General features: G+C 46.8%; 1 protein-coding gene across 2 annotated transcripts in view; it reads left to right on the top strand.

The window, feature by feature from the left end:
• Positions 1–13,258, top strand: part of LOC148776108 (uncharacterized) — a 394,223-nt gene extending 380,965 nt beyond the window's left edge. For both annotated transcript variants that reach the window (XR_016038540.1, XR_016038541.1), the window contains 2 exons: positions 12,435–12,627; positions 12,704–13,258. The gene's annotated coding sequence lies outside the window, so the exon portion shown is untranslated. The remainder of the gene's footprint in view (positions 1–12,434; positions 12,628–12,703) is intronic.
• Positions 13,259–13,579: the final 321 nt, after the last annotated feature.

Here is a 13,579-nt window from a genome sequence, read left to right as displayed (position 1 = left end):
TGTGCAGACTGAGGTGGGTGTGTACTTTGAGCTTAATTACAGTGCTCATAACTAGAGAGGAGCTGCTGGGAAGCACATGTCATTTTGTTTGGGGATAATACGCGCGAAGGCTGCAAAGCATCTATTAGATCGTCCCGTCCTGCCTCTGCCAGACGGGTGTCAGATCACACGTGCTTTTCTCCTGCCTGTGACTCAGGCAGGGCTGGGGGCTGGGCGGGCCTCCTGAAGGCTGGCAGCCCCTCTGCTTTCTCTTGAGCTCTGCTATCCTTTTCCTCGTCTGTCTACTCAGGTTTTCACACATGCATCTGGTTCTGCTGGCTTTGTTCTCTTGTGTCCTCCCTGTGAGCCTCAATTCCTCCAGTCCCTGTTTCTGGAGACCCCACTGTGTGTCAGGCCTGCCCCAGCTCAGTTCTGGGGGTTCAGACAGTGATACCCACCCACCCATCACAGTCCAGAGTGACATGAGACCTGCCCACAGATGGTTCTGATTTAAGGCTAAATTTGGGTGCACCGTGCAAGGAAGGAAGGGAGAGGTCACCCTGGGCTCTGCTTGTTGGGATGCTTCATGGAAGAGACAGCCATTGAGCTCGGAGAAAGTCACCAGGTGGGGAGAAGGGAGGTGCCTCGCTGGAACCTGCAGCCCCTTTCTCATCCTATTGCTGATATCCTGGTCTCCCCCACAACTTCTTGGCACGGATTGATTCCCTCTAAATCTGACCTTTACCATTTCAGTCCTTCACATCTCCCTCTTCTCTGTCCACCTCTGGCCCATTTTAGACACAGTGGGCCGGCTGGTCAATGCTGAAGCAGAGGTGGGAATCTGGAGACGAGAGAACTTAGGGCCATAACTGTCTCCCATCTTCAGCTTCTCACCTGCAGAATGAGGGGTGAGGGCTCATCTCTATGACCCCTTCAGGTCTGACGTTCTAGGAATTTCTAAAGCAGGGAGCCACTCGGCAGAACCAGGGTCCAGAGATGGCAGCCTTGCATCTCTTTCTTCCTCTTCTTGACTTCAGCCACCACCTCTCTCCTGGCAGCTCACAGACCTGCATCTTCAGCACAGGTTCCCTGCCTGAGCAATGGAAACACATCTCCCGCGGCTCTCAGAGTGTGTCTCCGGAGGTGCCTCAAAATCAGCACATGCAAAAGGGAAGTTGCTATATTGTACACCCCCCTGGTTCACCTGCTGCCGGATATATGCGCACCACACATTCACACACTCACATCCTTCTGGATCCTGTTATTTTCTTAAAACCACCAGGATAAAGTCTCTGGAGAGCTAGACGTTGTGGGGCATAGGTCTTTCGTGACCTGATGGTAGGCACATCTGTCAAAACTCCCTGCCTCCCCAGACACTGGACTCCAGCCAACCCTGACTGCTGAGCATACCTTTTCTGCGTCTTTGCATGAGTCCTTTCTCTGGTGTAGAAGATCACGCTCATGCTGTGGTTTCTTCCAACTCATTCCTTAAAACCCAACTTGCCTCTCACCTCTGTGATGAAGCCCTCCCAGACATAACTTGTCCCAGCTGATGAATCATCGCCACTCCCTCTTTTCTATCCCTGATCTTGTGAAGGCAGTTTTGATAGCACTTCTCAATTAGTTATTATCAGTTTACTGTGATAAACAGTGGACACCCCAACTCACATTCATCTTTTGGCTCCAAATTTTTCTAGCATGTTGCCCGGCACTTATTGAGTGCTAAGGATTTTGTTCTTTAGACGGAACTGAGTCCTAATGATTGCCCTGTGGTGCTCACAATCCCTTGACATCATGGATCTGCCCAGAGTCAGGAGTACACTTGACTATACACGTGACAGCCCATCCCAGAGGACTCTACAGTGGGGAGCGGCAGTAAGTCTGTTTTCAACTTGATGCCTGCCCTGAGTTAGGTGTTAGGAGTGTTTTTTTCTTTTCAGACTGGGGTAAGCCCTTGAGCTGACCCAGAAGTTCTGAGCATTTATCACTGGGTATCGATGACCACGTATTCCACCTCTCCACCTTGTGCCTGGAGATGAGGGAAGAAATACAAGCTCATGTTACAAAGAGTATTTCTCTGGTTCATCAGTGCTCCCTCTCTCAGCCCGCGCTCAGAATGATTTCTTAGTTCTCAGCTTTTCTTCCTCTGATCAAAGTGCCCGAGGCGGTGAGTACCAGGAGGGGAGCCCGAGCATTTCTGGCTCAGTCTCGCGCTCCCCTCTTCAGCATTGTTTGAAGAGCCTGTGGCCCAGAGTTCTCCAATAAGGTGGGTGTGGTGGCCTAGCTACAGAAGGGTCTCCAAGGGTTTGGTGAGGGGAGGATGGCCCTGGGATACGGGGGCTCCTGCCTTGCCTCCACTTGGATGAGATCAAGGCTGCCTGTGTCCTTCCTCGTCCTCTTTTTCCCATTCTGTTCACTCAATCGCTCTTTTTCTCTCCAATGAATTCAATGCAGAAAATCCATGAGCAGGATTTCTCTCTTCAAAGGATCAAATAACCTTTCTTTTTTTTTCCTCCCTTTTAATTTTTTTTCCCCAAACTGCAAAAGGAAAACATGCAAACAGACTTAGAGTTAAAGGTGAGAGAAAGAAAGGAAAGTTGCTGCAAAATAATTTCAACTTGAGAAGTAGAGCGGTTGAAACCCAGAAAAAATGTGCATTCAGCAATATGGTCCGCTCCAACAAATTAATTAACCCAGAGCGCCGTGTAATTAGTGTGCGGGGTAGGGAATTGAGCAGCTCACGATATCCCTCACCCAGTGTGGAATTACGTTTGTGAAAGAATTTCCTCTTCCTTTCCCAAGAGACTTGAGAGAGTCACCCCGTTGGTCTGGTACCAGCATGTGCCTCACGGCTGGAGACACATTTGGGTCTGGGTTTTGCCTATGAGGAGGGGGTCTTACAGCTGCATCCCCCTGATGTCTACCTTTGTACATGGCATAGCTGGGCCATCACAGAATGAGGAGGAGGCCAGTTAGTTATCCTGGAGAAATGGACCCTGAGGAGACCCTTCTGCCCATGTGCTGCAACTAAACTCTGAGTTCTTGCTTTTTTATCTTTTTTTTTAATGTTTTTTTTTGGGGGGGTTGATTTACAATGTTGTGTTAGTTTCAAGTGTGCAGCAAAGTGAATCACTTATACATATATGTTTGTATTCTGTGCTTAGTTCATCAGTCATGTCCAAATCTTTGTGACCCCATGGAGTGCAGGCTCCTCTGTCCGTGGGGGTTTTCCAGGCAAGGATACCTGGGTTGCCATGCCCTCCTCCAGCGGATCTTTCCAACCCAGGAATTGAACCCAGGTTTCCTGCATTGCTGGTGGATTCTTTACCAGCTGAGTTACCAGGGAAGCCTATACATATATGTTTATCCACTCTTTTTTAGATTCTCATACTGAGTAAAGTTGATGATGGTAAAGATTGAAGGCAGGAGGAGAGGGGAATGACAGAGGAGGCGATGGCATCACTGACTCAATGGACTTGAGTCTGAGCAAACTCTGGGAGATAGTGAAGGACAGGGAGGCCTGGCGTGCTGCAGTCCATGGGGTCACAAACAGCGGACATGATTCAGCGACTAAACAACAACCGAGTGGAGTCAGAGAAAGACAAAGAATCACGCAATGTCATTTACATGTTGAACCTGAAAGAGGGCAATGGAGAGTTAGTGTCTGATGGGTACAGAGTTTCAGTTTAGGAAGGTGAAAAATTTAGCTGATGGATGATGGTGAGAGTTGCAGAATAATTGAATGTACTTAGTTTCACTGAACTGTACAAATATGATTAAAATAGTCTGTTTTATATTATGTGACTTCTACCACAATTAAAAAAAATTTAAACATTTTTAAAAGGCTACTTATGAACTTATCTACAAAATAGAAATAGAGTTAAAATGTAGAAAACAAACTTATGGTTACCAGGCTATAAGGAATGAGGGAGGGATAAATTGGGAGATTGGGATTGATGTATACATATTATTGTATATAATTAGGTAACTAATTAGGACTTACTGTATAGCACAGGGACTCTACTCAATACTCTGTAGTGGCCTATATGGGAATAGAATTCAAAAAATGAATTTCCCAATTTTGACATGAATGTGGATATTTCTCGCCTCTTGAGGAACTAGGGGAATTCAGGTCTGTAAAGTGCTTGCAGGGCTGTATTTGAAGACTCTGTGGCTGATATTGTCACAGGAACCTTTATGGTGGGCGCATGCTTCATGTGGGTCATTATGGGGTTGGCTAACCACCTTTTTCCTTTTTTCCATACACTCTTTTGGCATCTAGTAAGGCCAATGGACTTGCTATAGACTGAATGTTTTTGTCTACCAAATTTGTTAGCCCTAACTCTCAGTGTAATGGCATTTGCAGACAGACCTTTGAGAGGTAATTAGGTCATAAGGGTGGAGCCCTCATGAATGGAATTAGTGCCTTAAAGAGAAGAGATTTGAGAGAGATGATCTCTCTCTGCCAAGTGAGTGTAAAATGGGAAGTTAGCTATCTGCAAGCATTTCCTCACCAGACACTGACCTTGATCTTGAGCTTCCAGGCTGCAGAACTGTGAGGAATCTGTGTCTGTTGTTTAAGCCATTTAGTCTGTGGTATTTTATTATAGCAACCCAGACTAAGACACGACTCATCCTCAGAGTGTTTTTAAATGCACAAAATAAAATATACAGGATTACAAAGGAAACTCATAATATTGACATACACTTATCAAAATACAAATAAAACAGATATGTGGTATAGTCATATATGTGCTTTTTTATTATTAACTCATCAGAAAGCAAGATCTACTTATGGGCTGAATAACTGACACGTCAGAAATAAATAATATATTGAGAAATCTGCAACAATCATACTAAAATAACTGATTTCTACTGTTGACAAATAATGTGTGTGTGTTTGTGTCCTCAGTCATGTCTGACTCCTTGTGACCCCATGGATTACAGTCTGCCAGGCTCCTCTGTCCATGGAATTTTCCAGGCAAGAGTATTGGAGTAGGTTTCCATTTCCTTCCCAGGGGATCTTCCTGACCCAGGGATCAAACCCGAATCTCTTGCATCTCCTGCATTGGCAGGTGGGTTCTTTACCACTAGCTCCACCTGGGAAGCCTGCTCACACATGATAGCATTGCTAAAACAAGTGTGGTTTATTGCCCACATTTGTCATTAAAGGAAATGCTATAGTTCAACTAGAGGCTAGTGAAAAAGAAGACAGACATTTTCCCCATCTGAGTTCATTGACCCTCTGACTTCTGTCCATGAGCCTTTGGATGAGTTTCCGCTGATGAATAAATGGGTTTCTTAGGAAAATGATGGAAACATTGGTGACATCTACTGAGTCCTTCTGTAAATTCCTCTGCTTGTGGGGGTCCTTTTGTCCCTCTCTGAAGGGGAACTGAAGGATTGATTTCTTGGAGTCAGGTGTCACTGAGGGTTGTTGCTAAGAACTTGGAGAAGCGAAAAGACAGAGATGATAAGGGAAACATCAGTATGACTTTTGCATGTTAAGGATCGCTGGGTTGTTGGCCTGTGCTGTGAGCAGAGGGGTGAGGGTGGACGTGCGCATGGCCAAGGAAGTGCAGGGCCACATGCTTCCCAGAGGGGAAGGCTGGATGCCTAAGGGGTAATTTGTCAAAAGGGAGGTAACGTGAGGCTAGACAGGGTGCAGGGAGTGGGTGCTGGGGCATCTTGGCTCTTCAAGGTAGGCTGCCCTTTGGGTTGTGGGCAGCTCGGGGCTCTCTTAAGCTCATTAGGATAAGGGACGGAGACTCGTGTTGCAGGCATATGGACTCTCAGATGCACCTAATCACATGGTTTGAAGGCCCGCTTTTCCATAAATTCTCCATGAGCCATGTTTCAGCATTATCACGTGTACTTAAATCATTTTCACCTACAGGTCATTGACTTCCTCCACAGCTCCTTCCAGAGTCAGGCTTCCTGAACAAACATTTGTAAGCTGGTTGCTCATTTGCGATCTATTCAGTGCTATGATAACGGAAATCATCTCTGAACAGGAAAATATTTTTATCTGTCTTAGTTGCTATTCAGAGGACCTGGGGTGGGCCATTGAACTTCTGTACTTGAGAAAGATAAGTTGCTGCAGGTAATGTTTAATTTTACCAAAGAAAAAATCCCAAAATGACTTTTCCCCTTAAGTTAATAGTTTTTGTCCTTGAAAACAAAGCCGACACAATACAGGTGAATAATACCTTGAAGTCTTTGTTCTCTGGGCTGAGTCTCAGAGCTGAATGCATCAGACAGGGTGCTAAAACTTGTAGGCAGAGGTACAGAATCCCAATCTCTACCTTTTAACATGAATTCAGGCTCTTCTAGATACCAGGCCAATCAAGTGCCCCTCTGGAGACCTCATGGTGAGAGATGAGAATCCCTGTTGCATATTAAAAACTATTGTGACTTCCCTGGTAATCCAGTGGTTAAGAATCGACTGCCAATTCAGGGGACAGGGGTTCGATCCCTGACCTGGGAAGATACATGTTGCAGAGCAACTAAAACCAGAGTGCTACAACTACTGGGCCTGTGTTCCACAAGAGAGACCACTGCAGTGAGAAACCTGTGCACCCCAACTAGAGGGTAGCACCTGCTCGCAATAACTAGAAAAGCCCGCTTGCAGCAACGAAGACCCCCGCAGAGCCAGAAAAAAATGAATGTTAGTTATATTGTATTTTTTTTTTGTACAAAGTCTTCAAAATTTGGTATGCATTTTATACTTACAGCACATCCCAGTTTAGATTTGCCTCATTTCAAGTGTTTTGTGGTCACGTGTAGTGAGTGGCTGCCACGCTGGACAGAGCTTCATTCTCTCTCTTTCTCTCTCTGTAATAAAATGTAGTTGACATACAATATTATGTTAGTTTCAGGTGTGCCACATAATGATTTGATGTCTGCATACATTACATAATGACCATCACAATAAGTCTAGTAATCCGACTATCCCTGTACAAAGTTATTACAGTTTTATTGACCACATAGTGAAAAGTGAAAATGTTAGTTGCTCAGTCATGTCCGACTCTTTGTGACCCTATGGACTGTAGCCTGCCAGGCTCCTCTGTCCATGGATTTCTTCAGGCAAGAATACTGGAGTGGGAAGCCATTCCCTTCTCCAGGGGATGTTCCCGACCTAGGGATGCAGGTCTCCTGCATTGCAGGCAGATTCTTTACCATCTCAGCCACCAAGGAAGCCCATTGACCACATTCCTTATGTATATTACATCCCTGTGACTTACGGGATTCCCAGGTGGCTCAGAGGTAAAGAATCCACCTGCCAATGAAAGAGACGTGGATTTGATCCCTGGGTCTGCAAGATCCCCTACAGGAGGAAATGGCAACCCACCCCAGTGTTCTTGCTGGGAAAATCCCATGTACAGAGTTGCCTAGCAGGCCACAGTCTGTGGGGTCGCAAAGAATTGGACATCACCAAGCAACTGAGCATGACTTACTTTTTATATAACTGGAGGTTTGTGCCTCTAAATTCCTCTTGCCTGTTTTCTCCTATCACCCACCTCCATTCAGGCATCCACCAGCATGTCCTCTGTAGCTATGAATCTGTTTGTCTGTTCTGTGGGGAGCTCTTCCCTGAGACTTGCTTTTCACCATGAGCTGTGTGTGCCGCTCATCTGTCCATGGGTCTCAGAGGTTGATCTATGAGAGCAATGTTGTTGTTGTTCAGCCGCTAAGTTGTGTCCAACTCTTTGCGACCCCATGGACTACAGCATGCCAGGCCTCCCTGTCTCTCACTATCTCCCGGAGTTTGCTCAAGTTCAAGTCCATTGAATCAGTGATGTTATCCATCCTGTTAGAACAGTGGCTCCAGACAAAGGCGCAGTGTGATGCAAAGACCCAGGAAGAAGCTCGGGGGAGGGCAGAGGCATCCATGGCATGAACCCTTTTTCACAAAAGAGAGTGACTTGAGATTACCATCCCCTTGAGAAATTGGAAGGTGCTCCTCCTGGAGATGCTCAGATGCTCTGAGACCTGGAAAGGTGTCTTCCTGAAGGTTGACACACAGAGCTGCATGGAGCACAGGCAAGAGATTTGCTCATTCATAGACGCTGTGGGTGAAGCAGCCACGCCTATAATGCCAAGACCTTGGCAGGAAAAGAAGGGAAAAGCCAGTGTCTCCAGCTTTCTCTAATAGCTTCTGGGTCATTGCTCTTCTTGTACTGGGTTGACAATCCTGTTGTTTACCTATTTGCTTGTATTCCATTGTGTTCCTCAAGTGGACTAGATGCAATTCACAAAGATAGTTGGATTATAGCATGATGACATAAAAATGACAAAAAAAGAAGCATAATACATGGAAGAATAGGAAAGATGAATGGAACTAGGTGTGAGGTTGGTTCAAAATATACACCCCTGAATGGCTCACCTATTTGCTAGAGATGGGTGATATTGATCTGAGTCTCAGCTTTTCAACAGGCAAGGCAAAGGAAGGCACAATAAGTGACATGAATCACAGCACAGGAAATGAAAACAAACAGGAGCTGAGTTGGCACAAAGTCCCACTGTAGGGCAAGGATGCGGGGACATAGGACAGAGCACAGTGGAAACCAGACCGGTGACACCAAAATCCTATCACATCCTCAGAGCAATGTTCCTCCTGAATTCTTGAAAAGTAGCTTCTTCAGGCCCCAGCTTCCAACCTCAGTAACAGCATCTTATACTCATGGGTATTAAATCAAATGTTGCTCTTTTGTCTCTGTTTGGCCTAAGGGTGCACCTCCTTGCTTTTCTAGAGAAGCCATTCTGCAGAGCCCCACCTTATGATCTCCTGACACTGGGCTCTCAGATGGACGGCTTAATCTGGGTCCATTTAAGAGATTAGAGAGGGCCACACATTTCCACAGCAGGGAAAGTTCACCAGTGACTGTTTCCTTCCCTCCTGGGTGCATGAGTAATTTGCCCAGACTTCTTTGCAGCCAGGCATGGTCTTGACCCTGAGCTTGAACAGAAGTGGTATTCGTGACTTCTGAGCTGAAATGGTTGGGAAGTAAATGCGTTCTTTCCATAATCTTCATCTGCTGGCTGAAAAATGAAGGCTACAAGGGCCCAGAGGAAGATGGAGCCACAGGAAGGAAGAAGCCCATGCTACCGAGGGTCTGTGGAAGACACCCAACCAGAACACCCTCCCTGGACTGTGATCTGCACAAGGAACCAAATTCTCTTGTGTCAAGGCACTAAGATGTCTGGATTTGTCTGTTAGAGTAGCTAGCATTATTTGAACTAATACAGTTCTCCTTGGGAAATGCTCTCTAAGCACAATTTCTCTCCACCAAGAGGAACTGAAATGTTTGAGTGACACCAAGTTCAAGGTTACGTTCCCTGACAACTACTAAGAGTGCAAATATTCTCTGTTGCAGGGAAGTGGGTAGGTGTAAAACCTTATGTTTTAATAGTCACCCAAGGTGGGAGTAAGATGAACACACTCTTGTCAAAATTGTGTCACCTTACAAGAACTCCTGCCTGAATAGAAAGCTCTTATATATCCTTTTGGAGATAAGCCAGGATGTACCTGTGTGTAAGACCGAGATTCTCCTCAGAAAGTCACTTTGGATCTGCCTTAGCACACAGAGAAAATGGTAACCAAGGCCACACGATTTCATACAGTGTAATCTGTTGTAGTAATTTTAACCTGAAAAAAAATTTAAACAGCTATATAACCCTTTGACTGCTGCAGCCCTTATAAACAAAACAGAAGTTGGACAGTCAACAGTCTCCTTCTCACTCTGGGCTTTAGTTTGCACGCATGACCATTGACAACTGTATATGGTGAGCCAGAACTACAATTTATAATCTATGTGTACAACACCAAACAAAAATTCTCTGGAGCACACATCTGTAGCTTGTCGATAGGAACTATAATTCTGTCCCCATTGTTCTTATATGGTGTAAGCACTAAGCACCAGCTATGGTGGCAGAACAAACATTTCCAGGTGCCACACACATCACACAAGGCTGTTGGTGGTTTAGTTGCTAATTCATGTCCAGCTCTTGCTATCCCATGGCCTGTAGCACCCCCTCCAGCTCTTTTGTCCATGGGATTTTCCAGGCAAGAATTCTGGAGTGGGTTGCCATTTCCTTCTCTACAAGATCTTTCCAACCCAGGGGCTTCCCAACCATGATTCCTGCATTGCAGGCAGATTCTTTACCACAAGACACGTGGGAAGTCCATCATATAAAGTGAGACACTTGTAATATTTATGGACCAGGTCCTGGGGGACAAAGCCAGGAGGAAAGGGTAGTCCCTGATTCTTCTGGAAAAGAACTGCAGGTCTGCAGTTGCACTCAGAGATCGTGGAGGCTGGGTGCTATGTCACCACCACATTGGATGTTGCGGGAGGATCCAGGTTTGTAAGCCTGGCTGGTGTGCATGGCAACTTTCTTCCTGATGGGTCTTTAGTGATGAGTCATCTGCAGAGCTTGGTGATTTGCCCAGGAATGAGCTCATAAGGGCTCCAGATTAGTGACCAGACCAACAGCATTGAAAGAACCAAGTGCTGAGACAGGTCTGGGCTCCTCGCTTGGGCCAGTGCTCTCACGGTGTGGCCTGTGTAGCTGATGTCCACCCAAGGGACACAGATACCCTGAATTTCCAACTTCACCCAGGCTGCATGGGACCTGGCTCCTTTGTGCCTATAGCAGGTAAAGCCAAACTCTGGCTAAAGGGTGAAAAATTCACAATGAAGAACCCAGATCTGATTTATTTATTTACTCTCAATTGATGTCTTGGGCTTCCTTGGTGACTCAGATGGTAAAGAATCTGCCTGCAATGCAGGAGACTAGGGTTCAATCCCTACGTTGGGAAGACCACCTGAAGAAGGGAACTGCTACCCACTCCAGTATTCTGGCCTGGAGAATTCCTTGGACAGAGGAGCCTGACCTGTCTACAATCCATGGGGTTGCAAAAAGTCAGATATGACTGAGTGACTTTCACTTCACTTCGATGTCTTAAATCACCCTGGAATCGAGCTCTACAATTTTGCTCTTCCAAAAAGGTGAAGGGAGAATATGAGAAGATGCTCCCTCACTGTGGAGGTTGGGTGGATGCAAAACTTGAGTCCTGGGGGCTGTGGGATCTGTAGTCCAAGTGCCTTTTACCCAAACCCAGGCTGTGACTGGGGGCTGCTGTGAGACAGAGGGCCTTTGTCACTTCATAATTCACTGTCCATCTATCCTTCTCTGCTGGCAGGACCGTGGAGACACACGTGTCCAATTATGAGGATGCTGCAGAAAGTTGCCAGGCAGTGCCTGTAAAACTTTCCATGTGCCTACGAAACACTTGGGCATCAAGATTCTGCCTTTCTTTTTATTAAAAAAAACTATTTATTTACTTATTGGCTATGCTGGATCTTCCCTGTTGCATGCGCTTTTCTCTAGCTGTGGCGAGCAAGGGCTCTTGCAGTGTGTGGACTTCTCATTGCAGTGGCTTCTCTTGTTTCAGGGCACGGGCTCCAGGTACTTGGGCTTCAGCAGTTGCAGCACATGGGCTCATTAGTTGTGGCTCCCAGGCTCTGGAGTACAGGCTCAGTAGTTGTGGTGCACATGTTTAGTTGTTCCATGGCGTCCATCCTCCTGGATCGAGGACTGAACCCACGTCGCCTGCATTGGCAGGCAGATTCTTTGCCACTGACCACCAGGGAAGCCTCAAGATCCTGCATTTCTAACTAACCTCCTGGTGAGGTTGATGCTGCCCACAGGAACCTACCTGAGTAGGAGGGTCAGATGGGTCATGCCATGTGTGGAGTGATATTTGGACAAGCAGTGCTTCTGTGCAGCTCCCTAGAGCCTGTCATGGGGCTGGAAGAATCTGTGACGAGAAGGGTCTGAGCATCGTCTCAGGAAGAAGAAAATATCCAGGAGGATGGATGCCCAGGGCCTGCGAAGAACACCCCTCCTGGGCCTCCATCTATTTACCTTGACTTTGTGCTTTCCATCTTTGCTTTTACACATTAGGAAAAAGTGCAAGTGTTAGTAACTCAGTCAGCTCTTTGTGACACCCTGGACTGTGATCCACCAGGCTCCTCTGTCCATGGAATTCTCCAGGCAAGAATGCTGGAGTGGGTTGCCATTCCCTTCTCGAGGGGATCTTCCCCACCCAGGAATCAAACTGGGTCTGTATTGCAGACAGATTGTTTACCTTCTGAGCCACCAGGGAAGCCCTAGAGGGGCCTCATTATACCTCACACGTGAGCTAGGCATTTAGACCAATCTGAGAATATAAGCAAAACTGGCAGAAGACATCTGATGGAAAGCCCAGCTGCGGGGTAAGGGGCTGGAGTACATCCTCGGCCCTTTGCTCCCTACCAGGCATAGCAGGTCAAAGCCTAGCTCAGCCTGGTCCTCCCTATCCTCCTGGGATGCAGAGGAGGAGGCGGCCTCCACTCTTGAAGAGGCTTGGCTTCTTGCATCCTGACACGTGCATGTTTTCTGTTTTATAGGAAGAAATGTGTCTTGGCTAGAGGCCCACGTTTCGTTCCAGCACATCCTTTTTACCAAAAGAGCCGTCCCTGGAGCTGCCAACACTGTTTATGAGAAAGCCATCCAACAATACTTTGGATCTGGGAGCATGGCCTGACCACAGACGTGGCCTTCCCCACCCTGAGAACCATCCATCAGGAAGCCTGGCACATGGTATAGTGTCTTTATTTCTACTCCAAAATGTAAAAAATGTAAAGCTGGTTTCTTTCTTTATTTTTTTTCTTTCCAGCTGGGAAAACTCCTGTCAGTGGATGCAGTGTCCTTTCCAGATTCAATATTATGCAAACTGCATATCGGCAAATGGAGTAAACAAATATGTCCATGGAGCCTCCTGATGCATGAAGAGATGGGGCTGGGAGAGATGGGCCTGTCCCACAACAGAGATGCAGACCCACCAGTCTGCGTGGGAGCTGCTCAAACTGCCACTTGGCCGGCTCTGTCGCCATCTCTCTCCTTCGGAGCAGAGTCTGAGAGACTGAGATGATGGGCCACTCGGACGATGGATGCCCAGCAGCAGGGGCATCACTGAAGTCACAAACAGACCTAGGGTGGCTGCCTGCCAGATTGGAGCTCTCATCGACCGGGGTGGGGGTTTCACCACCCAACCAGTCCTGCCATGGCTCTAAGCCCCACCCTCTTCAGGCCTGCCCAAAGGAAGGCAGAGAAGTTGAGTTTTCAACTCCATCTCCTCTGTCTGGCAGGCTGGGCAGGAGGCAATACCCCACAAGGCATGTTTCTGGCAGACAGACCTTGGTCAAGTCCCTACTGAACCATGGGTTTTAGTTTCCAGGCATGCAGAGTTTTAATATGGGTGTGATGGGTCTGGGCTGGCTTCAGTTCTGTACTTCTAGAGTGTAGGATGCTTCTGTGTGATGCCGGGTCCCAACACGCTCCTGTGGCAATAACTCAGGGAGATTAAGTGCCTTTTAAATGTTCCCTTCTAAGAAGATGAGGAAACAGATTTAAGGGGATTAGACTGTTCTATTGAAAGGTGGGCAGAGAGTAAGTGGAAAAGCTAGCATTTAGACCTAGGCCGTCTTTTCAGAAATCCCATACTGTCTTTTTTGAAAAAATGGCATCATGCTTCCACAAACACCTGTGCATT

The sequence above is a fragment of the Moschus berezovskii genome, chromosome 11 (genome assembly GCF_049115385.1).
Source record: "Moschus berezovskii isolate FMDL1 chromosome 11, NW_MosBer_1.0, whole genome shotgun sequence".
Classification (NCBI taxonomy): domain Eukaryota; kingdom Metazoa; phylum Chordata; class Mammalia; order Artiodactyla; family Moschidae; genus Moschus; species Moschus berezovskii.
The sequence above is the reverse complement of the archived record's forward strand: the minus strand, read 5'-3'. Positions and strand labels throughout refer to the sequence as shown.